An 11,822-nucleotide genomic window follows, 5' to 3' on the forward strand; every position below is an offset into this window, starting at 1 on the left:
TTCTGAGGATGCCAGTGATCACAACATTACCATGTGTTTCCCAGTTCTTTAGTGATGAATTAAAGGAAGCTACAGAGAATGTATCTGTTGCCGAATGGACCTTGGCCTGAAGCAGCAACCTTAGAAAATTCAGTTAACTCAGCTAATAGACCTCGGGCATTGTTAGAACACACACAGCGCATTCCCACGTAGCTAAATTGACAACCTCTTCCATTCCAATACACAGGACTGCTGCTCGACTGCTTGTTCAGTTCCAGACACAGTTCCAAGTTAGAGACAAACTAAATGTCTCATAGTACAGTACACGTATATTTCAATGTCCTACACTGTAGGATTGTTCTGGTATGTTTGAATAATGTGTTATACAACATAATTCCAATAAGTTATTGTGAAAAAGAGGCCCACTACCTATCTATGTTGCTAAATTTAACTTGACTGTGGCAACTTTATGCAACAAATTGTCTTAGTTTGAGCTATTGAAAAGTTATTGTTTACTAATCTTAATACAACAAAAACCATTGAAAATAATTGGTGGCACAGAAAGTTATCGTAGAGTGTTAAAAGTCAAGGTAAACTTTGCTATATCTGCACACAGTAGGATTTCTTATGCTCTATATTGGCATATATTTAAAATTAGATTTGGAATCTTAGACTGCGTATAAAAAGTCTATAGCTTCAATTTAACCACGTCTATAATTTTAAGTTGACCAACAGTATAGTCTGAAACCTAAAAAGTCAATAAATGGCATTTCATAGAATGCTAGGGTTGGAAGAGACCTCCAGGGTCATCTGGTCCAACCCACTGCTCAGTGCAGGATTTCCCGTGTCACAACATGACTATATAGTCAATGACTCGAATCAAGTGACTTACCATCATACATGGAAATAAAGGGAGGTCATTCTGAAATTTTGGTGGAAAGAAGTCCCAACTGCCTCAGTTTATAACCTTTGCTTCTAACATTTTCGCTAAGGCGATATGTAATAGCAAATAAATCACTCTCACTCAAACAGGTTGAATATGGCAAACTCATCTGTAGAAAAGAAAAAAATTAAAGAGCAAAAACACAAATGAGCTATCACCATTGTATCAAAATGGGTATTGCAGGGCTCTTTCATTGATGACATACCATCAGGATAGGTCATTAATATCAGATCAGTGAGGGTCCAACACCTGGCACCCTTGCTAATTAGTTGTTTGCCGATTTAGTTCTGCACTGGAACTAGTACAGCTCCATACACCATGCAGTAGCCGTGAATGATTTTGTCTCAGTCTCAGTCAAGTGTTATAGAATGACACCTTTTATCCACTGGAGAGGGAAGATAGAAGAAAACTTTATATTTACATAACTTACTTTACAGCAGCACAACATGTCAAGAAACATCTTATAATGATTAGGTTTTTCTGCTATAAATAGTTAATAGCCCTTACTTTCTATTAACCATTAATTCAGCTGCATACACTTAAAATCACAGAGCCAAGGATTCAGCTATGGAGGTGCAGAAGTAGCTGTTACACCTGGGGTCTAAAGACCCAAGTGCCAAGTAAGAATATACCAGTATTATGAATGGCACATAGTACGTGGTGGAGGTACTTTTACAGATTCTGCACTGGGGCTGAGGTGCCTAATGTTAGGCCTCTGTTACGAACATTTAGAAATAAACACCTGCTCTCTCCACTGCATTCAAACTAGGGAACTTTTAGAAAATGCACTTAAACGCCTAAAAACTGTCCTAACAATTATCACTCCTGTGTTTTTACACAGGAGCGACAATTACTCATTCAATGGAAGCGGAACAGTCCAGAGATCTCTTCAGGCCACCCTCTTCCATTCACAGTAAAGGGGCAGTCGTTCCTAGATGAATGACTGCTGGCTTAGATGGGCCAACAAGTGCTTGGTTTTTAGGTGGATTGAAAATCAAGTAACATAGTATGTAAGGCCAAAAAGAAATACGTATGTCCATCCAGTTCAGCCTATTAACTCCAATTTTGTTCCAGAGGAAGGCAAAAAAAACATTGAGGTAGTAGCCAATTATCCCAATTTAAGGAAACAAATCCTTCCCGACTCTAATCTGGTAATTGGATTAATCCCAGGATCAACAATCCTTCTGAGGTAATTAGAGATTATAACATATAATATTATATCTCTCAAGAAAGGCGTTCAGTCCCCTTTGACAAGTGAAGGATTCTCACTCACTTGCCCTGTTGGGCTTCTTGTTTACTGAGGCCAACAGTCACCCAATTGCTCTTTTTGAGCGGTTAGTCAGGCGACTGTCAGCCCTTGTAAAAAGTGCTCTTACTGTGATGCAGATAAGGGCTACAAAGTGATGGGATGTGCCTTGATGAATATGCTTCTACAGAACTGAAGTAGTGCAGTCTTTAGTGCTATTCTTACAGTACAGTTAAAATATTGAAACCCCAACAGGAAGCAGCGGACCCCATCAAATCAATATGATTAATTTTAAAATATCCCACATGGCTGTCATGGCTCCATTAGAAATGACAGCATACCACTATCAGAGCTATGTACAGAACTACAGAGTGATCGGAGCCACATACAGAACTAGTCCCACTGTCTCTTTGCCCAGTTACCATTATCACTTTTGAGTGGTAAGAACATATTCCTTTATAGGGTTTGAAATCCATATTCAAATAATAAATTATATATTTCAGATACAATATATATTAATTAATCCTTAGCATTATTGCAAGTAAGAAAGTGTGGGTTATGAAAAAGCATTACTTCTTACTAAATGTTAAATCTAGCACTAATTTAAACTGTAGATTTCCTTTCTGGTCTATGGTTTGAAAGTGCTATTTAATGCTTTTTGTCCATGAAGAAGTTAGAAAAGCTTGTTTGGAGGCCAAAGAATGGATTCTGAAGTCTCACACATTAGAATTATACGCTTGACATTCTAGATAATTGCAAAGCCTCTGAAATAAGAAATTAATAGCGCCCGTTGTGCTGCCTATACCCATTAGGTGTGCTGCCTGGAGCTTCTGCATCACTTCCTCAAACTAGCTAATCGTCCTACCTTTACATGAAATTATCTCGCTGCTTCCACTGTCTTCAAGAATTTATGTTGATCTGGCCATGCAGACACATTGATGTTATACAAAATATAATGCTGTTAGCTACTGTGACTTGCTTTAACTCTGAGGCTCTATTTAAAGGGAAACAGACAATGCAATGCATAACACTGAATATGAATTACATTATTCTCAAATGGCACGATTTTATTATACAGATAGGATTAAGAAAATGGCAAGTAAAGCTCACCTGAATTAAAGATTATCTGTGTTGGGTCACATGTGGATAATAGGCAGCGGGAGTCTAGCACATGATATACTGTAAATCGAAACTTGAATCTTTATTTCATGCAAGGGTAAAATCCAAAACGATGAAAAGGAAGGGAAGCAATCAATTACGTGTTTCAGGCATCTTTAATCATAGCATAGTTTCACATAGAGCGAACAGGGTTTAAAAATGTCTAGCCACAATCAGTAAAAGTTAAAAAGGTCATACAGTACATGAACCAATTATACCATCAAATACTAAGTTACATAGTAATTAAAATAATAAACACACATTTGCAATGCAGTAATCAAGGATTTGAGTAGCTCAGCAATGAATGGCATTGCTAAGATAGAATTGTACATGATTCGTGGTAAAATTCTATTATTTACATTTCTTTAAATTGGCGTAGCTGTAAGTGATGCAGAGGTAGCAGTCACACACCCAGGTACTTGATGGAGTCCAAAGCGTCATCTGCTATGCAAGAAGATACCAGTATTATAAAATGCTTTTGAAAGTCTTCAGACCCTTTCACTTTTTTCTTACATTTTGTTATATTGTGGTCTTGTGCAAATTAATTAAAATTTAGTTTTTCCCCATCATTCTGTACTCGGTACCCGACAATGACAAAGTGAAAACAGAGTGTTTTTTTTAATGAAAGAAACTAACATTTTGTATTGACATAAGTATTTAGACCCTTGGTATGACACTTAAAATTTATATCTTGATCGTCTTTGAGATTTTTTTAGCATTTAATTGGAGTCCATATGTGATAAATTCAGTTGATTGGACATAACTTTAAAAGACACACTCCTGTCTATATAAGTTAAGGTCTTAAAGCTTACATATCAGCTGCATATCAGAGCCCAAACCAAGCTATGAGGAGAAAATAACTGCTGTAGAGCTTAGATACAGGATTGTGTGGAGGCACAGATCTGAAGACTACAAAAAAATTCCAGCTTCACTGAAAATTCCAAAGAGCATGCTGGCCTCCATAATTCTTGAATGGAAGAAGCTTGGAACAACCAAGATTTTCCTAAGGTTGGCCAGGTCACCATACTAAGTAATTGTGGAAGAAGGGCCTTGGTAAGAGAGGTGACTAAGAACCCAATGGTTACTCTGGCTGAGCTCCCAAGATCCAGGAATGGCTTAGGGACAACTCTGTGAATGTCATTGAGTGGCCCAGCCAGAACCCTGACTTGAAGCCAATTGAACATCTTGAGGAAGACCTGAGGTTGTCAACCAACAGTCCCAACCCAACTTGACAGAAAAGGATGGCAGAAAATCTCCAAATCCTGGTGTGCAAACCTTGTGGCATCAAATACTCAAGAAGAGCAAAGGCTGAAATTACTGCTAAAAGTGATTCAACTAAGTACTAATTACAGGGTCTGAATACTTATGTCAATGCAAAATGTTAGTTTTTCATTTTGTTTTTAAATTTACAAAGATTTCTAACATTCTGTTTTCACTTTGTCATTATGGGATATTGAGTGCAAAATGATGGGGACGAAGTTAAATTATTATTTTTTTACTTGCTGAAGGCCACAACATAATAAAATGTAAAAAAAAATGGAAGGCCTCTGTAATTCTAAGTTACGCCTCTTTATGTAGAACTTAATGGAAACACTATAACATTACACAACAATATATGCCTCATGGTAACATATCTGTCACATATTAAAGAGTCGTCACATGTAATAGTAATTATATACACTGTAGATCTCACATAATAATCGAATGCATATTAAATTATCCCTCCCTCCTTCTCTCCCTCCCTCCCAATATTTCCTTACGTGTTCCACCTACTTTGTTTTACACATTCAGTTACTTTTGTGTATGGTCTTTTTATGTTTATACAAATTTATTTTATTAGGAATTACAATTATTGAAGAAGTGGAATTTGGTACTTCATTTTATTTTATTATTTTGTCACGAAATAACATTTGGCAATGTAACTCTTGATTTACAGATTCAATCTTGACTTTATACATGATCATAATGTTGTAAGTCTTGATTGATATGTTTTGGCCATTACAAAATCAATAAATATTTTATTAACTCAAATGTATATTAAAAATGCACTGTGTAGCTGCATTAATAGGGTCATATAGCCCTACCCCATCCCTCCCGACAGGGTAGTTAACAAGAATCAGCACTAGGAATGTGTAGTGGATAATCAGGACATGACCGCTAGTGATCACAAATGCAGACAGCTTCAGTACTTGTCAATAATTCTTTGTTCAGATCACATTAAGGCCTTTTATTTAAAGGGGTTGTCTCGTGAAAGCAAGTGGGGTTCAGCACTTCTGTATGGCCATATTAATGCACTTTGTAATATACATCGAGCATTAAATATGAGCCATACAGAAGTTATTCACTTACCTTCCCTGCGCTGGCGTCCCCGTCTCCATGGCTCCGTCTAACTTCAGCGTCTAATCGCCCGATTAGACGCGCTTGCGCAGAAGGGTCTTCTGCCTTCGGCTCGGCTCGGCAGCAGCGGCGTTCTGGCTCCACCCCCTTCTATGCGTCATCGCGTAGCTCCGCCCTGTCACGTGTGCCGATTCCAGCCAATCAGGAGGCTGGAATCGGCACACGTCATGGGGCGGAGCTACGCGATGACGCTTAGAAGGGGGCGGAGCCAGAACGCCGCTGCTGCCGAACCGAGCCGAGGGCAGAAGACCCTTCTGCGCAAGCGCGTCTAATCGGGCGATTAGACGCTGAAGTTAGATGGAGCCATGGAGACGGGGACGCCAGCGCAGGGAAGGTAAGTGAATAACTTCTGTATGGCTCATATATAATGCACGATGTATATTACAAAGTGCATTAATATGGCCATACAGAAGTGCTTAACCCCACTTGCTTTCGCGAGACAACCCCTTTAAAGAATATGTCAGTATATGTGAATATATATGAACACTGGCATATATCCTTTATAGGAACCCATTATGAAAAAAAAGAAATACCATGCATTTTTTTTTTTTTTTTACTGTAAGACTTGGTCCAGACAGGGTTGATTTCCAGCGGAATGTCCGCAGGGCAAAAACACATGGCTGGATACGCTAATACACTCGTCGCTATGAAGCATATCAGCGCATTAATCAGGGTTTTCTTCGTTGACTATTCAAACTCTGTGCTATAGAGTGCGAGTTTGAATAAAAAAGTGGGAAGATGGGAAAAGTCCTATCTTTTCCTGTATTAACATTTCAGAATCCTGATAGGGAAAATGAAACCATTGAAATCAACTATTCGGTTTTATCCTATTATGCGGCCGTGATTTTAATGGCCACATAATGTAACTAAAACACGCTCATCTGTTTAAGCCCTTACTGACACAATAAAAACCATAAAGATCATAAGTGATATATATCCCCAATTTTGACACTAATGTGATAATGTAAGCCGCATTTACTGTGAACTGTTAAAGTTAAACTCTCACATCCTACAAGCACCATAAACTAAGCTTGTGGGCGCATAAAACAGGGGCAGCGCAGTTCAGGGTGCATTTTTTATAATTACCAAGCTTCTCATTCCCTGTCAGCCCAAAAAGTCGCTGCTCAGTGCATTGAGAGGACTGACACTGTTCTCTATGGGTGTGCATGCACTGAAAGCAGAGATGAGACTTCCTGGGTAAGTATGAAAAACACCCTTTTCGCCCCATGGATTTCACAGACCCTGCTCATAACTTCAGGTTATGGTGATCATACAGCATGTTAGGTTCTCTTTAATGACGATAATTATAATCATAATAATCTGTGCAAGCTTCTCCCGCTTCACAATAACCACAGACACATCTTTTACCAACTTTCTTGGAATTTCTGGATGTTTTTGTTTGCACGTTTGAAAAAAAAGCGCAAAGATAGGTCCTGCCCTATCTTTCTCACAAGTAGTATTGACTACGTGCAAGAAACATAGGAGAAGTCCTATCTTTTCTTGCACATACTATAGCTGCATGAGAATCCTTATAGAGGAAACGAAACCATTGAATTCAATGGTCTCGTTTCGTCCCGTTATGCGGCCATGATTATCACGGCCACATAACGGGACAAAATCACACCCATTTGTTTAAGCCCTCAGTGATATGTTCAGCTTCTACTGCCTGGTGGTCCTGTCTAGGGGCATAACTATAAGGGATTCAAAGGATGCAGTTGTACCCGGGCCCAGGAACCTTAGGGGGCCCAGAAGGCCTCTCTTCTCCATATAGGAAGCCCAATACTATGAATAAAGCATTATAGTTGGGGTCCTGTTACAGATTTTGTATTGGGGCCCAGGAGCTTCAAGTTACACCTCTGGTCCTGTCCCTGTTTATCATGAGTAAATTCTGCCTAGGTTACTCAGTCGTGAGTGGTATATTCAATACTTAGTACCTGCCTGTCGTTGGTACAGTGGTCATGGTCATTTGTATATTCAGCCATCTGGTTACTATTATACCCAACATGGAAGTATAATTTAGTTACTTTGTGGCAGTGTTATTCAGTCTCTGCATAAAGGGATAATGTGAAAAAATTGTTTATGTGAACAAAAAGAGTGGGGCCACTTTTTAAATGTCTGCCCCTTAAGCTAAATCTTCTAGAAATGGTCCCGCTGGCAGTAGGTACTGGAAATACAAAGCTGTCTATAAATTGGTCAGTGAATTGTTAGCTACCTGTGCTTCCTTACTTCTAAATGTGTGTAGCCAACAAGAGTGGATTTATAGGTATGTCCTACTAATTAAAGTCTTGCTGTCACAGGACTGAATGTGAAAACACACACATATGAAGAGACTCCTTTGATAGTGCCAGAAACATCGCCTGGGGATAATACTTCAGTGAAACATTCAACTCTTATTTCATATCTGAATTTGATATGTTAAGAATGTATAGCAAATTGTAATTGTAATTGTAAGTTTTATTCCATAAAAAGAGAAAATATCAAGAAAAATGTCCTACTTCCTGCACCATCCAGGATTGGCATTTCTTTAAGGCTATAAATGCCACATAGCCAGGATACAAGAGGTGCTTCTACTTTGCCAGTAGCCTATGAAGAAAATACTGCCATCTTACCTTCAGGTGACATCTGTGATCATAGCATCTCTCCTCAAGCTTTTCCGCTCTGCACTGTGTGGCAGCAATGCCATTGACTTTGTAGCTACGAGCATTTCATGCAGCAGTCTTTCCAGCCCCTGAGGTGAGACTCAAGGCATTTCCAAACAGATTAACATCAAGTTTTGAGATTTGCTTCATAAGCACTTTTTCGTCTCCTGTTTACATCTTCTAGGTTTCTATTAATTTCAGCAAGCTACATTAGACATTTTTGGAAAAGCTTAAAGAGATTTTGCTTAGCATAACCAAACGGATCTCAGAAAATGTAAAGAAAATACAAACTAGCTGTAATAAGAATTTAAAGTCCTACTGTGAGATTTTTACAATAAGGAGTTCTTGTTTGTATTTAGCATCTTAAATATTATAATTGTATTGCCATTCGATAACTGCTCTTGGGCAAAGATGGAACAACTAAAGCTGGCCATACACATTACATAGCTGCCAGATGAACTCCTATTCAGTCGAAATCTCCCTCTCCCAAACCTCCCATAGATATGCATTCTAAGCTTGGCTGACCATGCATGTAGCTCTGACTGCAGAGAGGGGAGTAAGCCTCTGCCAGACACCTCTGAACTCAGCTTTCCACAAAAACAAAAGGATTAGGCAAGTTGAAATCCAGCCCATCCAATCCAATGGCTAATCTTTATATCCCTGGCATCTACCATTAAGGGAGAGTGGGAGGTTGCCACACACATTAGATGGTTGGCTGGACCCACTTAAATCAGCTGGTTCGACTGATATACATCTAAGGACTCATTCACATCAGTGTTAAGCAATTCTGTTTTCCAGTTCTTATGATGGAACCGAATGGTGCCCAACTGACTCACATTGACTATAACGGGATCCATTCAATTTCCAGCCAGCAGTCCAGTATTTTGCCAAAATTCACAAGATTTATAATGGAAATCAGCGGATGTGAACAAGCCCTAATTTGTATAGCCTACCAGCTTAAGATTTGATCATTCTGGCTGAAATAATTAACACAACTACAAAATACATTGTAATATTTGCAATACAATTCTAAAAATGTTGTATTATCATGTTACATGTGCTCTTAGATCTGTGTAACATCCACACTCTGCAATCTTTGAGGTTCTTAAACAGGATTTTTAACCAAAATGTAACCATAGTCCATATATTAGAAACTCAGCAGTTAGATGAATAACCAAAGAGTAGTAATTGTGCGTTGCTACTCTTGGTTTTTTATTTCCAAAGAAATACCCGTTTTGTTGTGGAGGACATTATTGCAAAAGCAACAACACAAAGTGCAGCTAACTTTTAAGTTAGCTTTTTAGAAATTACCATCTGAATGGAGTTTTTTTAAAGTCCATGCAGATGTTATCCTTGATGTCTTAGCATGCCTAATCAAGAACATGTTGTTGTTAGCTGTTTAAAAGTAGAAATGCAGGACAGCAAAATATGGTGCCGACAGGTTAAAACATCACAAGGATGTGTCTTTATTCCCTCACGTTCGTAAGGATAGGCAACGTTTTGACTACTATTCCGTAGTCTTTGTCAAGCTGTTTTTAGCTGTTTAGTCGTTCACGACCCTCGGCGTCCCTAAAGGTGAGCTCCCTCCATGTTTTTGGTTTTGCATTGCTTCTTTCAGTTGTGTGATATCCATGCCAGTATCAGCTCTGACAGTATCAGCCATCGTGCTCTTTGGTGGCCCGATCTTCTTTTGCCACTGATCTGTCCAAGCATTATAGATTTTTCTAGCGACTATGCTCACATTACATGGCCAAAATCCGTGAGTCTGAGTCCGGTCATCTTGTCCTCCAGTGATATACCGGGCCTTATACGACTTAGAACTTCTCTGTTTGTTACTCTCGCCGTCCAGGGCCTACGCAGCAGCTTTCGCCAGCACCCTAGCTCTAACACATCAACAACATAGTGAACGTTTATCAACAGATTCCAGGGAGCTAATTCAAAAGTAGCAAACAATATGACTGTAATTATCATTGTTACTTTTGCAAAGATGTCTATTACTGTATAACAAAATAAAAAGAACATGACATCGCTTTAAGACAAAAGAGAGAATATCTGAATTTTGGCTGCTGTCCTAATGTACTGCTATACTTTTTTTTAATTCTTACCTTTTGGGTGAAAATCAACTATAAGAATTATAAAGCTTGTACTGGAAATAGTAACACTTTTCTCTTGATTTATTCACAGATTAATCAACCGTCAAGCAAACATTCGACACCTTACACTATTTGTGTAGCCCACTGTAATGCAATGACTACCAGATTACACAAATAGAATAGGCATCCTACAATATCTCCATAGTACACTGCACCAATCAAGGTACAGCTTGTAACGAAGGGTATTGAGATTTACCCTGAAAAAATTGAGCTAGGAAGCTGAAACTGCCACACTATTCTACATATTCCCCCAGGATCTCAATGCACTTGTGACGTCTCTAGTGCAGCTTTGATGTCCCTGCAAATAGAATTCTTTTAACTGCTGGTCAAACCACCTATTTGCAGCATTAGTTGTCTCTAGAGATGAGCGAGCACCAAAATGCTCGGGTGCTCGTTACTCAGGACGAAATTATCGCGATGCTCGAGGGTTCGTTTCGAGTAACGAACCCCATTGAAGTCAAGCGCAAAGCGGCTGCCTTTATGGTTTGCAGGGAAGTTCTCAAGATGCATAGCAGAGGAATGGTGACGCTAATGATTGCAGCATCGCCGCTCACCACCTGGGTAGACTGCTCAAAGTTTCGAAGGACCTGGCAGATGTCTGCCAACCAGGCCCACTCTTCTGAAAAGAATTGAGGAGGCTGACTCCTACTGCGCCGCCCATGTTGGAGTTGGTATTCCACTATAGCTCTACGCTGCTCATAGAGCCTAGCCAACATGTGGAGCGTAGAGTTCCACCATGTGGGCACGTCGCACAGCAGTCGGTGCACTGGCAGATTAAAGCGATGTTGCAGGGTGCGCAGGGTGGCAGCGTCCGTGTGGGACTTGCGGAAATGTGCGCAGAGCCGGCGCACCTTTACGAGCAGGTCTGACAAGCGTGGGTAGCTTTTCAGAAAGCGCTGAACCACCAAATTAAAGACGTGGGCCAGGCATGGCACGTGCGTGAGGCTGCCGAGCTGCAGAGCCGCCACCAGGTTACGGCCGTTGTCACAAACGACCATGCCCGGTTGGAGGCTCAGCGGCGCAAGCCAACGGTCGGTCTGCTCTGTCAGACCCTGCAGCAGTTTGTGGGCCGTGTGCCTCCTATCTCCTAAGCTGAGTAGTTTCAGCACGGCCTGCTGACGCTTGCCCACCGCTGTGCTGCCACGCCGCGCGACACCGACTGCTGGCGACGTCCTGCTGCTGCTGACACATCTAGATTGCGAGACAGAGGTTGAGGAGGAGGAGGAGGAGGGTGCTTTAGTGGAAGAAGCATACACCGCCGAACATACCACCACCGAGCTGGGGCCCGCAATTCTGGGGGTGGGTAG

The 11,822-nt window shown here is 40.3% G+C and overlaps 1 long non-coding RNA gene across 1 annotated transcript in view; it reads left to right on the forward strand.

The window, feature by feature from the left end:
* LOC136610719 (uncharacterized) overlaps positions 1-10,912 on the forward strand; it is a 53,930-nt gene extending 43,018 nt beyond the window's left edge. Inside the window, exon 3 of the long non-coding RNA XR_010790151.1 lies at positions 10,547-10,912. This is a non-coding gene — a long non-coding RNA (uncharacterized lncRNA). The remainder of the gene's footprint in view (positions 1-10,546) is intronic.
* The last annotated feature ends 910 nt before the right edge of the window (positions 10,913-11,822 follow it).

Source organism: Eleutherodactylus coqui, chromosome 2 (assembly GCF_035609145.1).
Source record: "Eleutherodactylus coqui strain aEleCoq1 chromosome 2, aEleCoq1.hap1, whole genome shotgun sequence".
Lineage (NCBI taxonomy): Eukaryota > Metazoa > Chordata > Amphibia > Anura > Eleutherodactylidae > Eleutherodactylus > Eleutherodactylus coqui.